The 15,427-nt window shown below is 51.6% G+C and overlaps 1 protein-coding gene and 1 non-coding gene across 2 annotated transcripts in view; both read left to right on the forward strand.

Annotated features, from left to right (window-relative positions):
* Nucleotides 1–15,427, forward strand: part of IGF2R (insulin like growth factor 2 receptor) — a 1,757,136-nt gene that overhangs the window by 1,259,739 nt on the left and 481,970 nt on the right. The gene's annotated exons all lie outside the window — the stretch shown is intronic.
* On the forward strand, nt 13,651–13,722 carry TRNAW-CCA (transfer RNA tryptophan (anticodon CCA)). The gene has a single exon. It is a non-coding gene; the product is annotated as a tRNA-Trp (tRNA).

Consider the following 15,427-nt stretch of genomic DNA (forward strand, 5'->3'; position numbering starts at 1 on the left):
ACTCAGAGACCAAGGACACAGGATCGGAGTCAGAGGCTTCAGAGACAAGCAGTGCTAAGGGACCGTCGGTGACCCCGCAAACTTCGGGGGAGATCCTGAACATTTGATGTGATGAGGACGCTGGAAGGCCACTCCTACGGAGAACTACAATTGCGAACTGTAAGGTACTGCTGTGGGGGGAGCTCAAGCTGAGCGTTCAGACCGCTGCTACTCACTGGGGGCGGGTAGGGCGGCTGTTACCTCCCTAAGACCTAGCCACATCCCGTTTGCCCTTAAGGCAACCACGGTTGCGACCGTGAATTAGTCTGGTAGTTGAGGGGATTGTTTTAGTTTGGATGGGTACTGATAGTTTGAAATTGGGGCCTGTTCTGGGGGGGGTGGCAATGGGTATTGTTGCGGTTGATATGTTTTTTTGAGCAAAGGATCAAACGGCATTGGCGGGGACATACTAAGCCAGATGTTTCAAAGATTTGTTAGGGGGAGTCCACCACTCATGATGTTACAGCACTGAGACGGGAGCAGATTCGCGTACTGTGGGATAATGGCTAATGTAAGTGAAATAAGATGTATGACCTGGAATGTGCGGGGACTACACACAATGACACGAAGACACAAAGTACACGCCTACCTGGTCCGCCGAGGGGTACACATTGCACTGCTACAGGAGACTCACATTACAAAGCAGGAAGGGATAGCACTATATAAGAGATGGAGGGGCCAGCTATTCAACACCACGTACTCAGCATTTGCCAGAGGGGCTTTAATATGGGTCAAGGCAGGGATCCCGTTCCAGGCGACCAGACACGTGGTAGATCCTGAGGGACGCTATGTCGCGGTGGAGGGAAGGTTGGGAGGGAAGGACATTACACTGTGTAGCATTTACGCGCCAAACACTGACCAGGCGTCCTTTTTCACTAAACTTTCGGGGGCACTGGTGCATTTCCTAACAGGCCCAGCTCTGATTGGGGGGATTTTAATTCCGTAGCGAACACAACACTAGATAGATCCCACCCGCCATTGGCAGATTCTCCCGTTCACCGCCTCACAAAAGGTAGACTAGATTGGCAGGAACGATGGGGACTGGAGGACGTATGGCGTGTACAACACCCTACGGAGAGAGACTACTCGTTCTTCTCGAGTCTCCACGACCTACATGTACGGATCGACGCAATATTGTGCTCCCGGGAGGTCGTGCAGACAGTGCTCAGATCCGAGGTAGAGCGCCTCAGCAGCTTTAACTATAAGGCGTATGTGCTTCGGACCCATGTTTAGGGGGATAATCCGGGTACACAACTCGCGTGGCTAGCGAACCCTGCCAGGCGTAGCTCTCCGATACTAGCGGTCGAAGGGGCGGAGGGCCAAATGCATTACTCACAGATGAAGATACTAGACTGCTTCCAGAGCTACTACACGACCCTATACAGCAGTACACTGACGGGACGGGAGGCCGACATACAGGACTTTCTGGGTGATCTTCAGTTGCCACGTCTAGAGGAAGAACAGGCGACCGCACTGGGAAGGGACATAGAACTGGGCGAGATAAGAGGAGCAATTAAACGAATGGCTCGGAACAAAACGCCGGGCCTAGATGGTATACCCATCGAATTCTATAGTACATACATAGACTTATTGGCGCCTAAACTACACGCGGTATATAATGAGGCTAAGAAGACCGGACAACTGCCCCAATCCATGCGAGAGGCCTTAGTGATCCCACTCTTGAAACCTGGAAGAGCTGGAGAACATCCGGCCTCTTACAGGCCGCTGTCCATGCTGACAACGGATTACAAAATATTAAGTTCCATCCTGGCTGCGAGGCTTCTACAGCACATGCCCGTCCTGGTCCATGAGGACCAATCAGGATTTATCCCTGCTAGAAGCACGACTATAAATATACAGAGACTTTCACGTTTGGTGGACAGCCCACACATGGAAGCTCGGACTCCCCTGGTATTGTCCATAGATATAGAGAAGGCGTTTGATAGCCTAGAGTGGACCTATTTATATAGGGCCATGGAACGTTTTGGACTGGGGGAGGGATTTATCAAATGGACACAGGTACTGTATGTGGCGGCGGTAGCCAGGGTGAGGATAGGACCCCTTGTCTCACACCAGTATCCGGTGGAGAGAGGCACTCGGCAGGGCTGCTCCCTGTCCCCCCCTCTTATTTGCCCTGGCAATTGAGCCTCTAGCGGCTGAAGCCGCACGGGCAAGTACTTTCAGGGAATAGATAGCAGAGGGGGACAACAATTCATCTCCTTGTACGCGGATGACCTGCTGTTATTTCTGGAAAACGGGACGGAAGCCTTGAAGGGAGCGGAACACTTACTGGAACGATTCGGGGAACTATCGGGACTGAAGGTTAATTGGTCGAAAACCTGCTTGTTCGCCCTGAGGCAGAACACGGCACAGCCTGACCTTCATTTGGGGCTTAGATGGGAACCAGTTTGCTTGCACTATTTAGGGGTGTATATCTACCACAAGGTGTTGGACGTTTTGAAAGGCAACCTAAGCAGATGCATACGCGCGCTGAAGGGCTGTATGGCCTTTTGGGCCACGCTACCATTGACGGTCACGGGACGCATATCATTGTTGGAAATAACCCTGCCGCGCCTGCTTTATTTCTTTTGCACCCTACCGGTTTGGATACCTAGAGCCCTGTTCTCACAACTAAAATCCCTGATGACCTCCTTCATATGGGGGACGGGCAGACGTAGGATCGCTCTGGCGACCCTCTCCCGCCCAAAGGACGAGGGTGGTCTAGCAGCACCCGATTTTGAACTTTACTACTTGGCGGCACAACTGCAGAATTTTACACAGGATATAGCGAGAGTATATTGCTGTCCGGAAGACGAGAGGGATAGGGGCACCCCCCGCCACATTCTGGCTTATATAGCTCTACAGCAGAGATTAGCAAGAGGAGATATGACGCCCGAAGAACGAACGTTTAAACTATGTTGGGACCGCTCTCGCCGTCGGGCGGGAGTGAACCACCCATACGCCCCAGAGATACCCTTAGGAATGTTGACAGCTCTGCCCCACGGGGGGACTGGTCCCAACTGCAGAGTTGGGAAGAAGCTGGAGTGCAAGTGGTGGGGGACCTCTATGAGGTCGGGGCACTGATACAGTTTCAGGAATTACAAGAAAAATATGAGCTACCGAGGGGAGGCTATTTACTGCACGCCGCGGTGACTAGGGCCATTCAAGCGCACTGGAAGGAGGGGCTTATACAGCCAGTGACAACTATGGCCTGCCAATATACCATGATGGCGGCCGGAACTTATAAAGCGGTGACCTGTTTGTACTTGAGAATGCTCCGGGAGAATTTGCCTCCACTGGCAACGCTGAAGGCCAAGTGGGAAGCAGACCTGGATAGAGAGATACCGGAAACGGTTTGGGCAGGTTTAGTGCGGAGAGCTAAGAATAGCACAAGGAATGTGCGCTTTCAACAGATCCATTTTTATGTGTTACACAGGGCATATTTGACACCGGGGAAAATCGAGAAATACTTCGGGCGGATAATGCGGTATGCCCGAGATGCGCTTACGAGGGAGCAGAGCTGGTACACATGTTATGGTCCTGTCCTGGTCTCCGGGAATACTGGCGGGAGGTGGGTGACACTTTGTCGGAGGTGACTGAGAGAATAATCCAATATGACGTGGCAGTTTGCTTGCTCCACTGGTTCCCCCACACGCCTAAAAACAAAACAACAAGCAAATTTATTAACATGGGCTTACTGGTGGCCAAGCGGGAAATTACAAGAAATTGGAAGGCGAGAGTAGGTCCCACACACAGGAGATGGGCCGCAGAATTCTTGAAATGGGCCGCTTGTGATAGCACGCCCAGATATCAGATGGCTCGCCGTAAACCAATGGATAGGGCACTGGACACGGCGGCGGGTTGGGAGGCGATGGTTCAAGCCTTTAGAGATAGCGCGCAACAGGGGGGGGGGGGGGGGGGCAGACTTGGAAGACACAGAGGTAGGCCCTAGCGCGGAACCAGGGACATCGCAAAACTAGACCGCATTTGAAGACGACTTCTATTGGCAACCATAGTTAGAGAAGAAGTGAATAATCCTAAGTGGGTGGTGGGCACGGAGGGGGGGAGGGAGTTGGACGGACTTTTAGGGGGGGGAGTTTATAGAGTAGACCTTCAGAAAAGCAGACGGGATCATACATCAGAGGGAGGGTCACACCGACCACATAGAACTGAACAATGGATAGTTTCCTATGTATCGCCGCCCGACCTCTGGGTTGTGGGCCGAAAGGCTGTGTAAAGAAATGAAGGGAAACGAGAAACGAGAGAAGTGGACGAAGTAACCCAATGTAACTTATACGACAAGGTGAATCTGCAATAAAACTATGTTTTAAAAAAAAAATGAATGCACCGAACATATGGTCATCTGCATGGTGGCCGGAAACATTGGGACAAGTTCCTACTCCCAAAATGGAAGTTAAAAGTTTGAGAGGTAGGTTCGATTCTAAATTGTCTTTCGAGGTCCAAATACGAAAAGTAGTGGGAAAATGTTTTGGAATCCTGAGGAAAATTTTAGACCTTCTACCACCTAATGCAAGGAAAACCATAGTGCATGCCCTGGTGACAGCACAACTGGAGTATGGAAATGTACTGTATTTGGGAGCACCTAAAAGGGGGCTAGCCAAATTACAGTTAGTGCAAAATGCGGCTGCACAGCTTATTTTGAGTCTCCCTTGAAGAGCTTCCACAAGGAAAGCCCTAAAAGATTTGCACTGGTTGCCGGTGGAGGAAAGGGTCCTTTTTAAGTCAATGTGCTACTGCCACAAAATACTTGCAAAAAAAGGACCACACCACCTGCTTCCTCTAATCTTTCAATATATCCCAGGCCACAATCTGCGATCAAAAGGAAGGTCGCTAGTAAAGGTTCCTAGAGTTTGGAGTGCAAGAATGGGGGCACGGTCCTTCAGTTTTCTTGCGGCAAAGTATTGGAACGTGCTCCTGGAAACTATAAGAATGGAATCCTGCGAAGGTAAATTTAGGAAGAAGTTAAAAACATGGCTATTTCCCTCTGTGTACTAAAGTAAAGGAGAGCCATAGGAATGTATAAGTTGGTAATTTTTGTGTGAAGTGTCTAGAGTTTTCTCCAATTAGCGAGTCTGCTTCAGCGAGGGGACAAGCTGGTGGGCTTTAGAAATGTTAAAATAAATAAATATGACCCCCCCCTTGCAGACGTCGTCGGAGTACACAGCCTCAATGTAATCTCCTACGCAGATGACACTCTGCTGATCCTCTCGCTCACTGAGACTCCATGCCCAAACCAACTTTTGCAACACCATGACCAATGTAGCCGAATGGATGAGAGACAACAGCCTTCAACTCAACTCTGACAAAACTGAAGAACTGATCTTCGGGAAGAACATCTTCGGTTGCAACCACAGCTTGTGGCCGGCAGAACTCAGACCTACAACGAGCGACCGACCACACACACAACCTCTGCATCATCCTTGACCGCTAACTTACCATGAAACGACAAGTTAACACAGTTGCCTCCTCTTGCTTCCACACACTTTGCATGCTCCGCAGAATTTTCAGATGGATCCCGACCAACAGCAGAAAGATGTCACCCAGGCCTTCGTCACCAGCCGCCTCGATACATCAATGCCCTCGACGCCAGCATCTCCACTCAGCTCCTCAGAAGACACCAGACCATACAGAAAGCTGCAGCCAAACTCATCCTGGGCCTCCCCAAAGGAACCCAAATTGTCCACCACCTGTGAGACCTCCACTGGCTCCCCATCCAGAGAAGAAGAAAGTTCAAGATCCACACGAACACCTACAAAGCACTCTACATCCTAGGACCTGCCTACATCAACCATCAACTGAATTTCTACCAACCCCCTAGACACCAGTGCTCCTACTCTCCTCTCTAGCCCTCGCACACACACCTGCAACTGTTGCAGCCGCAGCAGTGGCCGCTCCTTCTCCTACATCACTGCCAAGACCTGGAATGACCTTACCCTCCAGCTCCGTACTGCCCCCTCGCTGGCCGACTTCAGAAAGAGACTCAAGACATACCCCTTAGGGTGACAGCGTTGCAGTTATTAAATTATATTTGATTGATTGATTGACATACTCAGCTGACATCATCTTGCAGATCACAAATGGCAGCTACACTTGGAGGTGCCACAAACAGAACACTGGCTCTGTCTATTTACCGTCTAAGAGAATGTGAAGTGTCAACCCTTTTGTGCATTGGAGTTCTCAAGGCAGTTCATCCTCCGAGGCGTCTTCTGTCTGTATTGGGAATTGGGACTCCTATATGCCTTTTTACCCCTGCCTGTCGTGTACAGAGTACTTAAAAAGAGCAGGCCCCAAGTAATCCTGGTAGCTCCGGCCTTAGTGAGGAGAGTGTGAAATCCAAAAGTTATGGCCATGAGCACATGCTTCGCACTTTGATTACCCCTTCGAGAGTACCTCCTGTCGCAGCAGCAAAGGCCAGCTCCTGCACTTGAGTCTACACAATCTACACCTCCAAGCATCGAAATTGAGAGCAGACAGTTGATGGCTTTTGGCCATTCCCCCAACTGATTGGTGCTATCTTAGCCGCCAGGTGTCCATCCATCAACACTGTATACTCAGAACACTGTGTGAAGTTTGTTGATTGCCGTTCCTCCTGTAACCTCAAACTCTTAAATGCAAAGTTGCCTGATGTTTTCATTTTCTGTCTTTATTTACCCCAGCATCGCTTTGCTGTGGCAAAAGTTAAAGGTCACCTTTTGGCCCCCTTAAGGTTGCCAAATTAGCCATCCCTCTTCAAAACAGCAGTTGTGATGCGATTTTAGAAGGGGCAGATCCACATGTTCACACCTATACCATTTATCATTCCGCTGTGGAACCTAAATTCAGTCCTTGAGTACCTGATGTTCACTACCTTCAAGCCAGTGAACAGGTGTCCCCTCCATCTTTTCACAATCAAGATGCTATTTCTCATCGCTCATCAGTGCGAGGCGAGTCAGCGAATTTTGGGTGTTTATCTATGATACAGCCATGCACTTCATTATTCCCAATTAAACTGGTCCTCTGCAAATATGTAGAATAACTGCCAAAGGTAGTAATGCCTACAACATAGAGTGATCTAGCACCTTACCCTTCTTCGTTGCACCACCTCATCCCTCCTAGGAGGAAGAACAACTCCATTATCTGAAAGAGACACGTTAGTGATAGATTCCTTACCTTAGAATATCCCCAGGCGTCAGACTGGATCCGCATATTTTTGCGTAACAGTACCCTTGCATGTCGGTAGGCGTCGTCTGCGGCTCCGCGTCTGTCGTCGGCATCGTGGGCGCCGTGATGACGTCGTCGGAGTACTTAGACGCCGCCTCCGCGTGCTGACATCCGTTCTTGTTTTTTCCGCGCCAGCAGCGCAGATCCGGAAAAAGTGGTATCCTAGTCACTTTTTGACTAAACTTTTTTGAGATCTTTTTGATCATTCTTAGAGTCTTCGACTCCGATCGGTTGCGATAGGGATGCCAGGTTTCAAGCCTTGTGGGGACTGCGACCGACTGATGTCGGTGCCTCCACTGTCTCGGCGTCGATCATGACGACAAGACCTGCTCTGACTCTCGGGCCTTAACCTCGAAAGCTAGGCGGGAGCGGTCCCGCAAGCAGCTCGAGCTCCGGCAGTCAGCCCGCGCCGTGAGAGGTCCCGGTCCGGACGGAGGTCGAGGGACCGGTCGCGGAGACGGAGCCATCACAGCTCCGGGAGTCAACATCACTCCTCAGGTTCGAAGTCGTCGTCAGGTAAGCACAAGAAGTCGAAGAGACGTCATCGCTCATCCGACTCCCCCCGACGCTCGCGCAATGCGGCCGGGGGTTCGGGTGACACCGCCCACGTGGCTCCGTCGGAGTCGCGGGCGTCGCGACCTGCCCCATACCCTTCGGTCCCTGGGCAGCAAGTGACACCGGAGGAGATCGAGCCCATCCTCATGGCCATGAGGTCCCTCACTCCTCCGGCGGGTTCTGCAGCACCTTCGTGCCAAGCAGACTTGTCTGGGGGCCCTACCGGGTGGGGTGCTTCCGACGCCGGCAGCCCCACTGGATCCGCTTCCGGATCCGGATCATCGCCGGTCGACCTGACTATCTCACCGGGGCCGGTTCCACAGTTGTCACCTCCGACGCCGTCGTCGGGCTGCTCCGTCCCCAATACCTCCCTCGTCCCGGTTCCGGCGTCGGAGCGGCGCCCCTGGGTGCTGCTATCAACGCCGCTTGGGGAGTTCTACTTCAATGAACCGGACCCGTCCTTTACCAACCCTGATTATCAGGAGATGGGTGATGAGGAGTATTGGGGGGGGTCTGAGGATCCTCTGACACGTGAGTGTCCGTCCTAGGAGGACTGGACAGGTGGACTTGGGGATGCCAGTGGTCTGGACACCTCGCCAGACACTGGTTTTGTCTCTTCTCCTAGCGTGGCTACGGAGGAGGGGGCAACCTTCAGTGTGGTGTTGACGCGGGCAGCCAAGGCCTTGGGCCTTGAGCTCCCCATCGCGGCCGTGAGGACTAATCTCCTCACTAAGGTCCTTAAACCGCAGTCAAGCTCAACCGAGCCTCTGCTGCCGTTTAATGAGGCCTTGACTGACGTTCTTTTGGGCACTTGGTCCAGGCCCGCTACAGGCCAGCCTGTAGATAGGAACGTGGCCAGACGCCGGCTCCGGGCGACCCTTGTATCCTGTCCACCCACCCCACCCCTGAGAGCCTGGTCATCCAGGCCTCTAATTCCCAGACCGCATTCCCGTTGGCTCCGCCTGATCGGGAATCCAAGAGGTATGAGAATTTTGGAAAGAAAATATTCTCCTCCCTTAGTTTGGGACTGCGGTCTTCCAACACCTAAACTCGCCCAAGCCCTTGTGAAGGGTCGAGATGCGGCACGTTTCTCCATCCGGTGTGGGCTGGATACCACCGACACACTGGGCAGAGCGATGGCAACGACAGTGGAGATTCGTCGCCACGCCTGGTTGAGGTCCGCCAAATTTTCAGCGGATGTCTAGAATACACGGATGGACATGCCGTTTGATGGCCGTCGCCTCTTTGGCGACAAGGCAGACCATGCGCTTGAGCTCTTTAAGGACTCCAGGGCTACGGCCAAGTCCTTGGGCCTCTCGGCCCCGCGCCAGCAAACGGGTGCCTTTCGCTCCTTTCGTGGCCAAGGAAGGGGCGCCCCCACACGTGCTGCCAGCCACGCACCGCAGACTAACATACAACACGGTGGCGGCCGTGGAAATCGCCGTGGAGGCGGTCGGGGACAACGGCGAGGTCATTCCACACCTTCCCCCGCAGCATCAGCCTCAAAACCCTTCTAGTCCGTGCTTTCAGGCCCATGTGACGCCAGTTGGGGGGCAGGGTTCGCCATCACCACTCCGACTAGCGCACTGTCACATCGGACAGGTGGGTGCTGCAAAACGTCCGAAGGGGCTACTCCCTCACCTTCGAGATGACCCCTCCAGCCATGCCACCGCAATACCACCGCGTATCGGGGGATCACTTGCGGCTTCTACAGGAGGAAGTTACGGCCCTCTTGGCCAAAGGGGCTATCTAGCTCATTCCTGGGCCAGAAGTAGGGTGTGGTTGTTACTCCCACTACTTTCTGGTACCCAAGAAGGGCAAAGGGGGCCTACGCCCTATCTTGGACTTACAGGACGTCAACGGCTTCCTCCGGAAGGACAAGTTCAAAATGCTGACACTGGCTCAGGTCTTAGCTGCCCTGGACCCAGGAGACTGGATGGTAGCGTTGGACTTGCAGGACGCTTATTTCCACATCCCCGTCCTGCCGGCCCACCGGCGCTACCTGTCGTTCACGGTAGGCCACGAGCACTTTCAGTTTACCGTACTCCCCTTCGGCCTTACCAGCGCCCCACGGGTCTTCATGAAAGTGATGGCGGTGGTCGCAGCTCATCTGCGCAGGTTAGGGGTTTCAGTCTTCCCCTACCTCGACGACTGGTTGTTGAAGGCGGGCTTGCCCCAGACAGTCGTCAGCCACCTCCAGACGATGGCGGATCTCCTGCACCTACTGGGGTTCTCCATCAACGTGCCGAAGTCACACCTGTGTCCCTCTCAAAAGCTCCTCTTCATTGGAGCGGTACTCAACTCGGCGCAGTTTCGGGTTTATCCCCCCCGAGCAGCGGGTTCGGGATATTCAGGCTCTGATTCCGATCTTTCAGCCTTTATCCCGAGTCTCGTCAGGTTGACGCTGCGGCTTCTGGGGCTGATGGCTTCCTGCATCCTTCTGGTGCATCACACATGTTGGCGGATGCGGGCTGTGCAGTGGGACCCGAAGTTTCAGTGGGCCCAGCATCAGGGCAACCTGTCCGACCATGTCCAGATCTCGGAGGGCTCTTCGAGAGAGCTGCAGTGGTGGCTCACGGACCGCGATTGGGTCAGTGGCAGATCCCTCTCCCTTCCCCAACCGGAGCACGTAGTTGTGACGGACTCGTCCCTCCAGGGCTGGGGAGGCCACATGGGAGAGGCGGAGATCAGAGGCCTCTGGTCTCCGGCGGAGTCACGGACAACACCACCGTCATGTGGTACTGCAACAAACAGGGGGGGTGGGGTCGTGGACCCTATGCCAGGAGGCTCTGCGCCTCTGGCAATGGCTGGAACATCAGGGCGTGACCCTGGTGGTTCAACACCTGGCAGGTTCTCTGAACGCCAGGGCGTACAAACTCAGCCGTCGGTGCATGATGGATCACGAATGGCATCTGAACTCGGACGTGGCGCAAGGCCTCTTTTAGCAGTGGGGAGAGCCTTGGTTAATCTATTCGCCACAGAAGAGAACGCGCAATGTCATCAGTTCTGCGCGTTGGAATGTCCAAGGCGGCGCTCGCTCGGAGACGCTTTTCATCACAAGTGGAGTTGCGGTCTGTTGTACGCCTTTCCGCCTATACCACTTCTGCCCAGAGTGAAGGAGATCAAACACGACCGGGCCCAAGTCATCCTTGTGGCTCCGGACTGGGCACGAAGGTACTGGTATCCCGAGCTACTCAGTATGTCAGTCGATCCCCCGGTTCATCTGCCTCTTCAGGAGGACCTTCTGTCGCAGCAGCAGGGGACGGTCCTCCACCCGAACCTGTCCAGTCTCCACCTCCATGCTTGGAGATTGAGCGGCGACAGTGGAGGCCATTTCACTTGCCTCCTGAAGTCTATACCATCATTCTGGCAGCCAGGCGTCCCTCCACAAAGTCGGTATACGCCTGCAGGTGGAACAGATTTGTGGCATGGTGCACAGCAGAGGCTGTGGATCCTCTCTCTGCCCCTCTTTCTGAGGTTCTTCTCTTCCTTCTTTCTCTTGCCCAGCAGGGCTCTGCTCTGGGCACTGTCAAGGGCTACCTTTCTGCCCTTTCAGTCTTTCTAAGGCTGCCTGATCAACCATCTTTTGTTCTGGACAGGTTGGGGTACTCCTTAGTGGTGCACACAGGCTACACTTCAGGATCGCGAGGGTGAGGTATGCTTCGTAAGTCAGTATCACCTTTCACGCCGGGTGAGTCTTGGCATGACCCCCTGGGCAGATATGTGCTCCTAACAACGGGCCTATCGGAGGGACACACCATCAATTTGGGCTTCTTATACGCAGCAATAGGGATGCAGGGCAACACATTGTCGACGCTTGGTGCATCACTCCTGGACATGCCACTGGGTTCCCTGAACCTTGGTGGGGACATGATTGATGTGATGTCCTTAAAATGGGATAGGTGGCCAGGGAGAGACTAGGTCCAGGGTGAGACCGCCCGCGCCACCCCCCGCCACCCCCCGCCACCCCCAGATTCTTTACGACCTCGATGTGATTGGTGAATTTATGGAGGTCGCAGCACGCAGATCTGTTCCAAAACACCCACCTCTCAGCCAGACACTGTATTCTTTCCTGGTTAGATTATATAATTACTCACTGTGACCGGGTGGATCACTTTCGTGACGCTATCACTTGTCTGACGGGGCCAGTCAGCGAGACAGTTCTTCCCCTCGAATAACGGCGTGGATTTTAAAAGATAGGAAAATACGGGACCAGAGAGTTGAGGGCACGGGCCACTACTTTCACAATAACGATGTCACGGTGGACTCGCCGTGCACCCTCTGGGAAGCTTATAAGGCAGTGATCCAAGGACAGGTCCAGGCTCTCATAGGAGAAAGAACAAGCACTGGCGTTGCCAATAGGTCTCGCTGTAGGAAAGTTTGAGCTATTGGTTTTCTAAATTACATTTTATTTTTTTGTTTTGTGATTTACAATGCCCATACTTTTAACTTTTCGCATTAGGAAAGTTTGAGCGATTGGTATTGTAAATGACACTTTTTTAATTTATGTGTTGGTAAAATAAACTGGCTTAAAAAAATCTGCTAAAATAAGCTATTGGCACTGTAAATGGCAATGTTTATGTTATATGGTTCACGCAGCTGCAACAGAGGAGCATGACACAAGTATGCTCTGTTTAAAGATAGCAGGGACTACAAGGTTGTAAGAAAGTGGATTTAAGCATATAAGTATTTGAATGTTGTAAATGTAAATGTGTTCACATTTATCTATACGGAGACACTGTTTTTGCATAGGCATGAGTGTCCATTGCTGGTAATGCTGTCTGGTTTTCTCCACTTATTAGCTCATCCTCAAAGATTTAAAAAAAAAACTGAAAAAATAATTGAACACAAAGCATTGCCCTTAGGTGTTAAATTGGAGAGAGCTAATATTTGTTTGCTGATCAGGTCTACAATGTGTAGCCAGGAGACCTGGGATCAGATCCTCGCTTCCCCACTTCATCAATATATGTGATCTTTGACGATTTGCACTTTTAGGTGGCCCTTGGTGTATTGTTGGAAGTTTGCACATTGCATTAGAGGTTTGGGAGACACACTTAAGAATATGTATGGCGATGACCTGCTGAACGACTTCTTTATATACTGCCTCGCCCATATATACTAACTGAGGCCTGATGACACATGTTGACCAAATGCCAGTCCAAACGCGAGTTTAAGCTATTGGCATTGTAAATGACAATACGTTTTATTTATGTTTCAAAACCAAAAACATGAATAAAAGGCATGGTCATTTACAATACCAGTAGCTCAAACGTGCGTAAATGCGAGACCTGTTGCATTGCAAATGCTTGTTTGATCGGTTGAGGCATTGCCTGCCACTGTTTCGGGGCAGTTGAGTGATGAACATTGACACAATTTACCCCAGAATCGTCCCGGCACTTGGGCTCATGCGTGACACTCCTGCTACTCAAGTGACAGGAAAACAGGGCGTCACCAAAACAAAGCTACGGGCACTGACGGTCCGAGGGGCGGCGCTCTGCCTCGGTACCCTCCAGGAGGGCAACTCTGTCAGCTGAGCTGATGGGATCTCGGCGGACGGGCGTGACAAATGTCTGCTCTTGCGCGCTTAGAGAAGAGTTGTGTTTTTTCAGTCTGTCACACTTTTCAGTGTCATAACATAACAGCGCCAACAGCAACGCACGTTTATGGGTATCACGGAAAGGCAGAAGTGGATAAAAAAACAGGAGTTTGAATAATTCCTCTAATTCTTCGAAAACAAAAAATCGTCACCATAGTGCAAAAAATCGTCACCAGGGTGCATTTCACCACTGAGCTTTGCATTCACATATTAAACATCCACGAAAAAAGTCATCAGCTGGCTTCGTGGCGCAACGGAAGCGCGTCTGACTCCAGATCAGAAGGTTGCGTGTTAAAATCACGTTGAGGTCATAAACTTATATTTTAAATTGAAATCTGGTAGTTATAACTTGAATTAAATATATCAAACATTCCTTTATCTAAAAATAACAAACAGGACATCAAAATAAAAGTGACACCAAATAACAAGAGCGGCCGGGAAACAAAGTACCGCCGGCCACCGGCCAGCCATGAATAATTAGGGGAGGAGAAGCCGCAGAGCACACGCTGGGAGAAGCCCTTTGATGTGGTGGCGGCCGTGAAAAAAAGCAATTGGGAGGGAGGCTGATGCGCGTGCCTGTTTGGTCACGTGATTCACGTGAACTCAAAGAAAACCGCACGAAAAAACCCGTGGTTTCACGAGTATTTTGAGCACTTGAATTCTCGCCATTTCCCATTCCTTCGGAATGGAAAAGGCGAGACCTAAAAAGGAAGGCATTGGCCTGCAGTCCGGCACTCGAAGAAGAGATCCGATCCTTGGAGTAGGATGCCCTGAGTGAGAAGTCCCCAGATGGGGGTGGGGGACAAGGTCCACCGCATCAGTCAACGACAACAAGAATTGAGGGACCTCACAGAGTACTCTGCAAGGGCCACACCCTGGCAGTGCAAAGACGGCTATACAACGTGGAGGACAAGGCTACCAAACTCAATGCCTGGTTGGATAAACGAGTAAAGGGCAGGAATTGGCTCACAGAGATACACAATCGAATGGGAGGGGGTACATATCTCAGACAAAGACATAGCCGAAACATTTGCAGGTCACTACGAACGGGTATACACCTCTGTCCCATCGGCCTGGCAACAGCTATGTGGAGCTCCTGCTGACACTACCCTTACAAACCCTTTCAGAGGGAGAAGGAGGCCCTAGACCAAGAATTAATAGTGGAAGAAATAGTGAGCACTGCGAGGGCTCCAGTAGGGCAAGTCAGCAGGGCCAAACGGCCTCACTCTAGAACTGTTTAATGAGTGACCCGCAAGATTGCACCCCACCCCCTCAATATGTTCCTGGCCGCTAGGGATGCAGGTGCTCTCCTGGAAGATCAAAGAACTGTCACAATAGTGGCGATCCCAAGAAGGATAAATCCCTCAACTGCCTGCAACTCCTACTGGCCCATATCTCTACTTAACGTAGAGGCTAAGGTGCTGGCCAAGCCTTTAGTAAATAGACTAACTGAAGCTGTAACATCCGTCATTCACCCAGACCAGTCCGGCTTTATGCCGGGATGGGGAACTCGATTTATCTGCAAATGTTATATGGGGTGCTGCATATGAAGACAGTGCCACGTCTGGATGAGGCAATGGTACTCTTCCTGGATGCAAGAATGGCCTTTGACAGTACAGAATGGCCTTACAACAAAAGAAGAGAGGTCTAGTCAGTCGCAGGACTGCTAGGAATATGGAGCAAATGATAGGAGGGTTTTAACACAATCACTCAAATTGAGTAGGAAGGCCCTCACACACCGACCTGGTCAGTGTCATGCTTCATCATCGGGCCCCACCGAAGAGACCGAGTGCCTCTTCGGTGTGCTACGACGCCAGAAAGACTGCGGAGCTGGTCGTGTGGGGAGGGCGTGTTGTGAAGGAATAATAATTAAAAGTGCCTAAAAGGGTATCAAAAAATCTTTTAATGAGTGATCCCTAAGACACGGTTATGTGGTATATGTGTCTGAATTTACGTGCCAAGGTTGTTAGGATTTTGTTAAATTCAGCTAAATACCACGTGGTTATATTAATCAGT

The sequence above is a fragment of the Lissotriton vulgaris genome, chromosome 6, assembly GCF_964263255.1.
Source record: "Lissotriton vulgaris chromosome 6, aLisVul1.2, whole genome shotgun sequence".
Classification (NCBI taxonomy): Eukaryota; Metazoa; Chordata; class Amphibia; order Caudata; family Salamandridae; genus Lissotriton; species Lissotriton vulgaris.